We start from the raw sequence: 11308 nt of genomic DNA on the forward strand, positions 1-11308 counted from the left end.
TGGAAGAATGGATCTGACTTTCATTAACACAGTGTGGATTCTGTAGGGATAAGTCCCACCCCTTAGGGGGCGTGTTCACCTCTGGCTAATGTTGGCCTATAAATTTGGCAAGCATGCTCCCAGCCGCCCCCTTCTGCTTTCCTGCTCTCCATGGGAATGGTGGTTCTGTAAGTCTATTTCGCCATTAAAGCTATATATATTTTTACAATCTGTCTGCATTTGTTTATGCCATTATATTTTGGCGCCCAACGTGGGCTATTTTGCCCCCGACTCAAGCGGGTAGCCCGCTAGCTAACACAGCACCCTCCCGGGTGCTGTTTTTTAATTCGTGTCTCCAGCCTCAGTGCCGAGTCCGAGACATACTCAGCCACACAGGCCCATTCTGCCTGCCTTGGCTAAGTTTGCAGCAGAACCCCACTGCCTGAATTAGCAGAAGCTCAAGTACCTGCGGTTTTGCAACAAAAGCTGCCACAGCAGCAGATTTGGTCTGATACAAAGTGACTTGGCCTGGCGGTGGTGGCGCACGCTTTGATACCAGCACTTGGGAGGCAAAGGCGGGCAGATCTCTGTGAGTTTGAGGCTGGCCAGGCAGTGGTAGCGCACACCTTTAATCCCAGCACTTGGGAAGCAGAGGCAGGCGGATCTCTGTGAGTTTGAGGCCAGCCAGGCAGTGGTAGCGCACGCCTTTAATCCCAGCACTTGGGAAGCAGAGGCAGGCGAATCTCTGTGAGTTTGAGGCCAGCCTGGTCTACAAGAGCTAGTTCCAGGACAGGCTCCAAAAACACAGAGACCACCACTGGCAGGAACCTATCATTGCAGGTAAAAAAAAATTTCTTTTATAAATAAAATGTCTGAACACGTGAGTATTCAAGAATTTGACAGTTTTTTTTAATTGTACCATGTGGGAGATTTTACAAGAGGTGTCTATCACCCCACATCTATGGATCCTTCTGGGATTCGTAGTTTTCATTGGCACTAAATGGTTTGATAATAGAAATATGATAAAGTCTTTACGAGACGAATCCAGGATTCTTAAGGCAGAGATTGAACGCTTAAAAACAATTGAGAATGACAACAATCTTCTCAAGAATCAGTTTGAAGTTCTTCAGGCTGATAACAATCTTCTCAAGAATCAGTTTGAAGTTCTCCAGGCTGATGTTAAGGAGAAATTCATTATTATGGAAGAGGGAACAGCTGATTTGGATCATAAGCTTCAGTCCCTTTCTGTAGGAACTGAAACATTAGTGGCTGATATTAAGGAGAAATTCATTACTATAAAAGAGGGAACAGCTGATTTGGACCATAAGATTCAGTCCCTTTCTGTAGGAAATGAAACATTAACTGAGAGAATCAAAACTGCTGAATGTGATAATCGGATTTTGTCTAAAGCTTATGACAGATTGACAGAAAGATTGTCAATACAAGAAGGCACGGTTTATGCCATAAAAATTATGTCCAAAGATGAGATGTTATCTCTAACGGACAAACTTCATACTTTAGAATCCTCAGTGAAGGCTTTGGAACATAATTCTGGACAGGAGATTCAGACATTGCAGAAGGCAATGGTGAATAGAATCGAAAAGATTGAGGAATTTCTAAATTCTGATGAAGAAGAGCAAAGGGAAGAAAGTCAAATTTTAACTACATCTGTGGGTAAATCTCTCTGGGACAATTTCCACAAAGCTCTACCTACATCTCTACCTGCCTTTCCAGTAATAACAACAGAGAAGGTGATTGGTTCCAGAAACCCTAGGGTCATCAAGGAGGATACATGGGAGCCTCTCCGTATGAATGACCTCAAGGAAATTAAACAGGCTGTCATGACTTTTGGGATGCAAGCTTCTTTTGTTAAAGAGATGCTAAGATCTTGGGCCACGACATGCAGAGCAACCCCCTCGGACTGGCTCCAGCTGAGCTCTGCGGTACTTGAGAGTGGACCGCAATTGAAATGGAAATGCTTATTCAGGCAAGAGGCTAGACTCTTAGAACAGCAGGAAAAAGTGAAGGGAATTGACATTTCCCTAGATAAAATTCTAGGTGAAGGGCTCTTTTCCGACCCTCAGGAACGAGCTGATTTGGATGAAAACACACTCTCCATGTGTACTACAGCAGCCTTAAGGGCTTGGGACAGGGTACAAGACCCAGGACAGAGAATGGAATCATTTGTCAGAGTTAAACAGGGTCAGAGAGAAACCTTTAGTGACTTTTTACAAAGATTAACTAAGGCTGTACAAATAGGGATATCTGGCCCAGAAGCAAGACGTATAATGATTGAGTCTTTGGCTTATGAAAATTCAAATGTGGAATGCAAAAGGATTTTGGGGCCTTTAAAGCTCAGATCAGTGCCCTTGGAAGAATGGGTCTTGCATACACTCAATGTTGATACATTTGATTATGGCACTGAAGCATGGGTAGAAGAAGCAATTTCCAATGGTAAAAGGAGACACAGAATACCAAATGTTTTAATTGTGGCAAAATGGTCATATGAAATGAATTTTAGACAACGGATTTTCAGAAATAATAATAATAATGCATCTTTCAGAAATAATAATAATAATGCATCTTCTAGAAATAACAGAAATAGGAGGACTCAGCCTTCAGGTTTATGTAGAAGATGTGGAAAAGGCAGACATTGGACGAATGAATGCAGGCCTACAAGAGCTATCTCTTGTATCAGGCAACCTGATACAGTTGGGAAACGTGAGAGGGGGGCCTCACAGGCCCCCATGGCAAACATGGTTCAGTCATTTCCAGTTTTTGCAGAGAACGTGCCTCATCAGGACAATTAGGAAGCCCCATGCCTACTGTTACAAGCAATAATGATCAGAAAGATAAGTTACATGTGTTTTGGCAAACTTCTATAAATGATCAAAGACCTAAACTGAGAGTGTGTGTAAATGGCATTTTTATTACTGGCCTGCTGGACACAGGTGCTGATGTTAAGTATCATTACCCCAGAATCTTGGCATCTGTATTGGCCTCTTCAGAATGTAAATGTTCAGCTCCTGGGAATTGCAACCCTATCTCGAGTAAGGCAGAGCACGAGATGGGTTGAATGTATAGGGCCAGAGGGACAAATAGGAAAATTAAAGCCATATGTAGCCCATATCGCAATGAATTTATGGGGTCGTGACCTATTACAACAATGGAATAACGAAATTAACATTCCTGCTACTTTAGAGCCTATATTTCTGAGAATAATATTAAAAGATATTACAAATGGAGAAAACCAGCCATTTGGGCTGTACAAGAACAAGCAATTGATGTCCCTTCAGAGATACCAACAGCCTTGCCTCCAAAATGGTTAACTAAGAAACCGATATGGACAAAGCCATGGCCTTTAGCTGAGGAAAAGTTACAGGCTTTAGAACAGCTGGTACAAGAACAATTAGATGCTGGACATATAGAAGAATCTACCAGCCCTTGGAATTCTCCTGTATTTGTGGTTAAGAAAAAATCAGGTAAATGGAGAATGGTGACAGATCTCAGGGCCTTCAACAAGGTTATTCAATTTTGGATACCATCAAAATTAATAAAGGTTCGGTTTGAAGAAGAGAAGCCACTTGGAAAAGATAAATAACAATTCTTTCATAAGGATGGCGAACATACTGATGGTAAGAAATACAGATAGGTTGGAGGCAGGGTTCTTTTCTTATCTCCAGAGGAAAATACTCATCTTCACAAAAATTGAGGGACCCTGAATATTTAATTACTGATGTATGGACACATTTTGTAAGTATTAATTTTTATATATGTCTTATTAAACATTTCTTTATAAATATATAGAGCTGGTTTTGAAGTTGGACTCTGGCTCAGTCCCTCTCCAATTCCAAGCCTGTTAGTAAGAGAAAAACCCAGAGTTTCTGGAGTTTCTCTCTCATGTCAAGAGCCATGATATGGGACTTTCAGAAAGAAATATGAGTTTAGAAAACATCTTTGCTTTTCTTCATATCTATCATACTTTTCATTGAATATATCTATCATGCCTTTCATTGAATATATATATATATATATGCATGTCTATATGATTAATGTTTAAGTTTTTCACAATGAACAATGAATTTTTCCTGAAGTGACATTTGAAGTTTCCAGGAAGAAGATGGGGCCCCACAACAACAACTCTACCTGGTTGATATGACGTCATGATACTGATAGCTGTACTACAAGACCTGTTTTGGATACCAGCTGCACAAGACGATCCCAACTTGGTTAGCTGAAATGGTGCATATCTTGTACAACATTCTGATCACTTAAAACATTTAGAAAATGTGTGTGTGTGTGTGTGTGTGTGTGTATGCAAGAAAGAGAGGGAGAAAAATATAATAGAAATGTGAATTATTATAGATTGAAAACAAATACATTTTGGTGATTTTTTTACAAAACATTTCAATTTGTAATAGTCATTTAACAAATTGTCCTACTTTGTGTGTCATATGAAATTCAGTTTACAATTAACAGTGAAACATACCAAGGAGTTTATAAAGACTAGGGAAGGCATGTACAAGATGTTGTTATGTTGTGCTTGATTTTGAGGGTGAGAAGGAATTCCCTTAAGAGAGGAGGAGTAAAAAGAGAACCAGGAAAACCAAGGCAATAGAGACATACACTCTGTGGTGTTGTCGTGGGATGTGTTGGAAAAACTTGACTTATGTGTAGTTTGGGTTTTAGTTCATTGTATGGCTGTGGAGAGCCTCAGATGTTATTGAAGATGCTGCAATGCCATCATTTGGAGGGTGAATTTGTCAGACTGGTGCTCTGAAATTTTATTCTTTCAACAAATGTGGCCTATGATCTTCTGGCATAGTGGCTGGATTTGGTGGAAGACAAGGACCCATGAGAGCATTTGGAAGACTTTGAAGATCTGGTTAGAAATGAGTGTTTCTGTATGAGGACTTGTCAAGCCTGGATATGTGTTGCCTTCTCAAATGCTCACTGTGAATGTTTAGTGATAAACATTCATGTGATTTGGTTAGCATTAACCAAAGCTGGGTAGGGTATTTGCAGTTTCTGTCTTCCCAGATTTTCCTAGATCACTGATTTTTATGAGACCAAGGAAGTAAGAGAAACCGTATAGCAAAGCCAGCCCACAATGATGCTGAACAACTTGGACATGCACTGCCTGGAGCATCCTCCTAAGTGGCCTGTATTCAGGTTGGAGGCAGACATCAGGCAGGAAGTTGGGGTTTTCCCCATCAGGCAAGAGACAAAGATTGAGACTACACTAGCCTCAGCAGGAAGGGTTCAGGGATACATGACCTTTCTGAGGAGCAACAGGAGAGCCCAAGGTATTGATATTATTGTCTATGCTAAGTGTGGGGTAGGATTGTCTTGACTGGGACGAAATTTCAGCTTAGGGAAATGGTCTGTATTACTTAAAGTCATAGAATAGATATAAAACCAAGGATCATACTGAGAGAGAAGCGGAGTGGATACTGGAGCCTTTGGAGGTATCATAAGGCCCAAGGAAGAGAAGTCATAGAGAAGGGATATGAACTGAACAAGCTATTCCTGGTAGTCCTTAGAGAAAGCTCAGTAGGCCAGAGTTGGTGCTTGGGAGCCCAGTAGACAGTGAGGGACTGTTTTTAGCATCTCGGGGAAACAGCTGAATTGCAGAGGTTCTAGAACTAGTCTTTCTTGAATTGAGTTAGTGAGAGCAGGATATACCACAGGTCATTTGTTGAACTACATTGGGGGATGTGGGAAAGATACTGCAGAACCATCCCAAAGAGAGAGCACAGCCCCATGTTCTCAGGGACAGAGGAAAAGAGAGAAAGGTTGGTACCTCTGAAAGAGGGAGGAGGTATTGTTTGCTGTTAGAACCTGGTCTACAGACTTGCATTTCTGCAGGGCAGAGGATACTGGTGGTCTTTAGGCAGGGTTTATGATTTAGGTAGCAAATGCTGCAGATAACACGAGAGTCCTCTCTATAGGGTGGCATCTTGTTTGGAGAAGGTTATGTGCACTGGAGGGAAAAAGGGTTTTAGATTTTCTGTTTAATGTATTTAAACCCTTGGTCTCTAATTCCTTTTACTTTGAGAAAAACCATTATTACTGCTATGTGTTTATTGTTAGCATAAAGTTGTGTTTGGTTTCCATTTTTTTTCCCTTTGGTGTGATTTGGAAATTTTGTTTTTCCTTAAAATGGTTTTAGATTTTCATTTGTCTACTTTAGCAGAAAAATAATATATAAATTACTATGAAACTATTAAAATAGATAAAAGGATGTTCGAAATATAGATTACTGTATTGATGAGTAGATGTTATCATGTCATTGAGCAGAGTAAATTGAGTTATAAACTAGTCTGCAAGAACAAACCCTAAGGTTCCAAATTCTGCTGTTGACTGATGTATGGCTAGACAGTATTTCTTTCCTTTTCAGAGTTAAGAATTAGTATATGTGGATATGTCCTTGAGAAACACGCATGGTGAAGAGTAGAGCACTAGTTCCTATTTTGTTAGAATTAGTATATGTGGATATGTCTAAGAAACACGCATGCAGAGTAGACCACTAGTTCCTATTTTGTTAGAATGTTCCCCTTCTTTGAAGTTCTTCCAGCAAGTTAGGTGTAGGGTTGACCTTGCCCATGCCCATAGGCTCTACCCCTGTCCACAGCACCACTGGCTGTGCGCAGCCTGCAGGACCTGGCCAGACTTGCTATCTGTGGCAGCATCAAGAGGGCTATGCGCCAGGAAGCCACCAGAGGAGGTGGACTGAAGAGCACACCTATGTTTAAAAGAAGGCGACTTCGTCGTCGGCGAATGGAGACCATTGTCTTTTTGGACAAAGAAGTCTTTGCCAGTCGAATTTCCAACCCCTCTGATGACACCAGCTGTGAGGATGCAGAGGAGGATCGGCGGGAAGTGGCAGAGAGGACCTTACGGGAGGCCAAGCCTGAGCCACCAGTAAACTTCCTTCGCCAAAGGGTATTGCGCCTCCCATTGCCGACCCCCTGAAGTACTACCTGCTGTATTACAGGGAAAAGTGAGCTTGTGGGAGAGTGGGACCAGGATACCCAGAACAAACCGCTGGCCAGGTACACATGTCTTTTCCCTTCATTGGTTCCTGACTATCCTCTAAAACTTTCATGCAATGGTGTGATTTATTTAAGCACAATCCAACAAGAAACTTCATTGAATTATTTTCCTCAGTGGCGGGGGTGGGGTGGGGTGTGCATCTTGTTGGTTTTGCTGTAATTTGAACTCACTGGGACCTGCATGATATCTGCTCCTCATGCAGGCAAACTTATACATTGAGGCTGGAACTGAATTGTATTGGATCCTGTGTGAAGCAAGGGGCATGTTTGGAAAGGTGTGCGGGCATCTTTGGGTGTGACATACCACTACTCAGCTTGAATTTATGTCGTGATTCTATTGCTGGCACTGAGTTCATCTGACTTTTGTTGTTTTCTAGGTTGGGAAATGTTGGAAAGCCTCTCTTATTTTAATCAAATCTTATGTGAAATATCAACTTGAAATTTTTAAAAGGAAAAGAAAATGAGATGCAGGAGGAAGAGGAATAAAATATAAAACTGCCAGACGTCTTTCTGAAATTTCCAAAGGCTTCTAAGTAGTTGACCCTCTCTCCCTCATGCCCTCTGTTACTTGATAGGAACCACCATCAAGTAATCTCTTACAGGATAGTCTAAAAAGAAAACAAGTTTTTCTTACTTAAAAAAAATGTGTGAGTGATAAACTAGTCACTGAATTGCAAAGACCAGAACAGGTTTCTAAGGTATTTAAATGGGAATTTTCAGAGCAAGTAGAGAGACTGCAGGGTGTTACAGACAGCCCCCTCCCTGCATACTTCTTGACTTTAGTTTGCTATCTTTCTGTGATCATACTAGAGTATCAATTCATAGATTTTTATCTTTTATAATTCTGGAAAAAAATTGTTAGTTTTGTAAATTTTCTTAAGAACAGATATATGTATTTTACTAGCTCCATTGCATTAGAGCAGTTTAACCCAGTGAGTTGTGAAATTTATTATCTCCAGGGTGTTGGTGTTGAGAACTATCAATATTTTTTTTTAAAAAGCAACCTTTCTGGCTGTCAGAGGGCAGGACATGAAGTTACATTGCTGATTCCAAAAGCTGGCTCTTAAAAAAAAATCTTTTTTAACCCAAAGAAAAGAATAGTGTAAATTGTTAACAATAAACCCAAATTAGAGTGTTAATTTAGGATTTAAGTACTGAGATTTTATGATTTATTTTCAGGTTAGCCTCACATGACTTGCAGGGAGAGGTTTGATTTGTGATTTCTCCAGCTTAAATGGATATTTTGGATCTTTTTTCTTTTTCTTTTTTAAGTTGAATCATTTTACCACACAGTATAGTCTGCGTGTATAGTTGGTAAAACATATATTGCCCTATATTATAAATATAATGTACACTTCAATTACTTTAAATATAAGCTATTTAAAGAAAGTTCATAGTTGTTTTTACCTGCCTTTTAACTCCACGTCAGACTTCTTTTCTTTCAGAGAGAATTGCATGCTCTAACTTGGCTTGCAAATGTTTGTGGTTTGCAGATCTTAGTTGATGTTAACTCTAATTGTTAGGTAGACTTTTGTTACTGGAATTTTGAACATAAATTTAAATAAATCTGTAAAGTCTGTATATTAGGTGGCTTGACTGAATTTTTTCCTGTGATTGAATGTGGGCTGCATTTTGAAAAACCACATTTGCCTTTATGCTGGATTAAAAAAAATATAATGCATGAGACATTTTCCTTTACATGATAAACTTTTCTTAGCATTTTGTATTTATATTTTGTAGTTGTTATCACTCTGCATTTAAATCATAATTCAATTGAATAGAGTTATAACATGTGAGAAATAGATTGGTCTTTATAAAACCAGGGAAGAATTGGAATTTTCTTGTGAGTAAACACACTTTGTTGCCAGAATTTAGTATAATGTACCGCATTCTTTTTTAGACTACTAAATCTTAATGTAATCAAATGTCTTCAGGATTTGTATTGTAAACAACATTGATAACTGCTTTTGTTTTAAGGAGTGGTTATTTTTAAACATGTGACTTCTGTTTTAATGTAAGAATCAAAGGTATACATAAAAATAGATTTGCCAATGTGCAACTTAAAGTAGAAAATCTAAGAACTTTAGAAACACTGGTTTTTTTTTTTTCAATGAGATGAAACACATGGGGAACTCAAGTGAATCAATAAAAAAGTAGTTAAGACATTTTATTCTCAGCATTGCTTCTGTGTTGAGTATGGAATTGGTTACATTTACATCTTGCTAAAATCCCATTCTGTTCAGTGGGCTTGCAGTTTGTACACGTTCCAAATGTCAGTTCCTTTTTTTTACATTGTGTAATTATTCCACACCTGCAAACACCCTAGTGTTGGCATATCCAGCACATGTAGAAGTGAGTTTATCAGATGCCATCCCAAAGCTAGATTCAAATTGGCCATCAAAATCCATCATCCATCAGATTACCTTCAAAACAGTACATAATTCTAAGAGTCTGTAAAAGAGCCTGTTTTCATTTAATTAACAAAAAACAATATTAAGAACCTTTAAAATATCCAGACTGATGGAAAAATCAAGTTGACACTCTGACCACTCCATAATATTTAAAAAATTTAATGATTAATATGGATACTTTTTATATAGATACTTGTTATTTTTGCTTGATTCAGAGGAAATATTATTATTTATGTGGTGATTCTCTTAAAGTATCTCAGCAGGCTGATATCTGTCCACTCATCCAAAGAGATTTCTTCTTAACCCTGTTTTCACACTTCTACTGTCGGCCAAGAATCCTTGCATGAGATAATGATGGGTCTCCCACCTGACTGAGCTGCTTCTCAGTTCCTAGTAGCATAAAGAACAGGAAATGATATCACTAGTGGGAGAAGTCCAGCAGGCATTAGAGCTTTGTTCTGGACCCTGTCCTTACTGTCAAGTTAATGAACAGATCTAGTATTTGACTCTTCCAGGGAGGAAGCCAGGTCTCCCACTATGAAATCACATCATTGCCTATATTTTCCACATGCAGACTTGATCAGAACCCACAAATTCATCATCCCATCAAGAATCCCTCAAAGAAACAGTTACCAGCAGAGACCTTCTCTGGAAGCTCCACTCTTTAGCCCCCTCATCTGTAAGTACTTGGGTACAAGGAGGATACTTGTGCAGGTGCTGAGCACTGGCCTCCAGTGTCTACATGGTAGATTTCACCTGATGCTGCCCAGGCTATCACTGTATGTAACTCTCTACCATCCAGCCGTATTTTAGGTCAGTTCTTCATAACTAAAGTTGGAAGTGAGATGGTAGAACTTCAGGTTCATGACAGCTCCTCACTCTGTCTTTATGAAAATCCATCATGCCCATGTCAGTTTCCAACCTGTCAAAGAATCTGAGCGACACTTTTTTTTTTGTGTCCTAGAGAATGTGACTTGGAGCTCACCATTGGGCTGATGAGAGAACATATACAGCTATGTCTGATGAATCATTCTTTCCCAGCTCTGACATGCAAATGGAAGGCAATCGGGGAATAATGTTAGGAGTAGGCTCAGAGACACTACTATACCTATGCAATTTTTAACATCTAGATTCATCTTTATTAAAATAATAAATAATAAAAATAATAAAATAAGAGCTCTGTCTGCTCTTATATTTAGAGGACCATTTCTAGCACCTGCATTTCTAGTTCACAACTGACTAACTCCAGTTCCAGGATATCTGATGCCCTTGTCTGGCCTCTGCATTCACTGTGTGCACAAGGTACATAGACATACATGCAGGCAAAATAAAAATAAAACATCAAAAAATAAAATAATTAGTTGTAAAATTTAACCTTTCTATATTTAAGACAGTGCATTTCATACACACCTAGTAAGATGATTTTCACAGTTGCCATGATTGTGCCATATCAGAATCATAGACAAACATATTTATGTCTTTACAATGTCAGAGTTTATTTAATAACAGTAAATTCACAAGATATAACAGTTTCAGTGAAAGCAACTGTGAAGTATTCCTGTTTTCCTTGGTAATCGTGGCTGACAAAAAGTTTTTAAAAACATTAAAGAACTTATTCTTAAATCACACATTAAAAGCCACGCAGTATGTATATTTGTTTAGGTTTCTATTACTGTAATAAAACACCATGAACAAAAAGCAATTTGGAGAAGAAAGGGTTTGTTTGGCTTACAGATGATAGTTCATTGTTTATTGAAGCCAGTGCAGAAACTGAAACAGTGACCATGGAGAAATGCTGCTTACTTGCTTGCTTATATTGCTTTCCTTTTTTTTCCATTTTGTTTTGAAATTTGTTTATGTGTA

This window comes from Microtus oregoni, unplaced genomic scaffold (assembly GCF_018167655.1).
Source record: "Microtus oregoni isolate MIOR12 unplaced genomic scaffold, Mior012 000067F_ref0000223, whole genome shotgun sequence".
Classification (NCBI taxonomy): Eukaryota; Metazoa; Chordata; class Mammalia; order Rodentia; family Cricetidae; genus Microtus; species Microtus oregoni.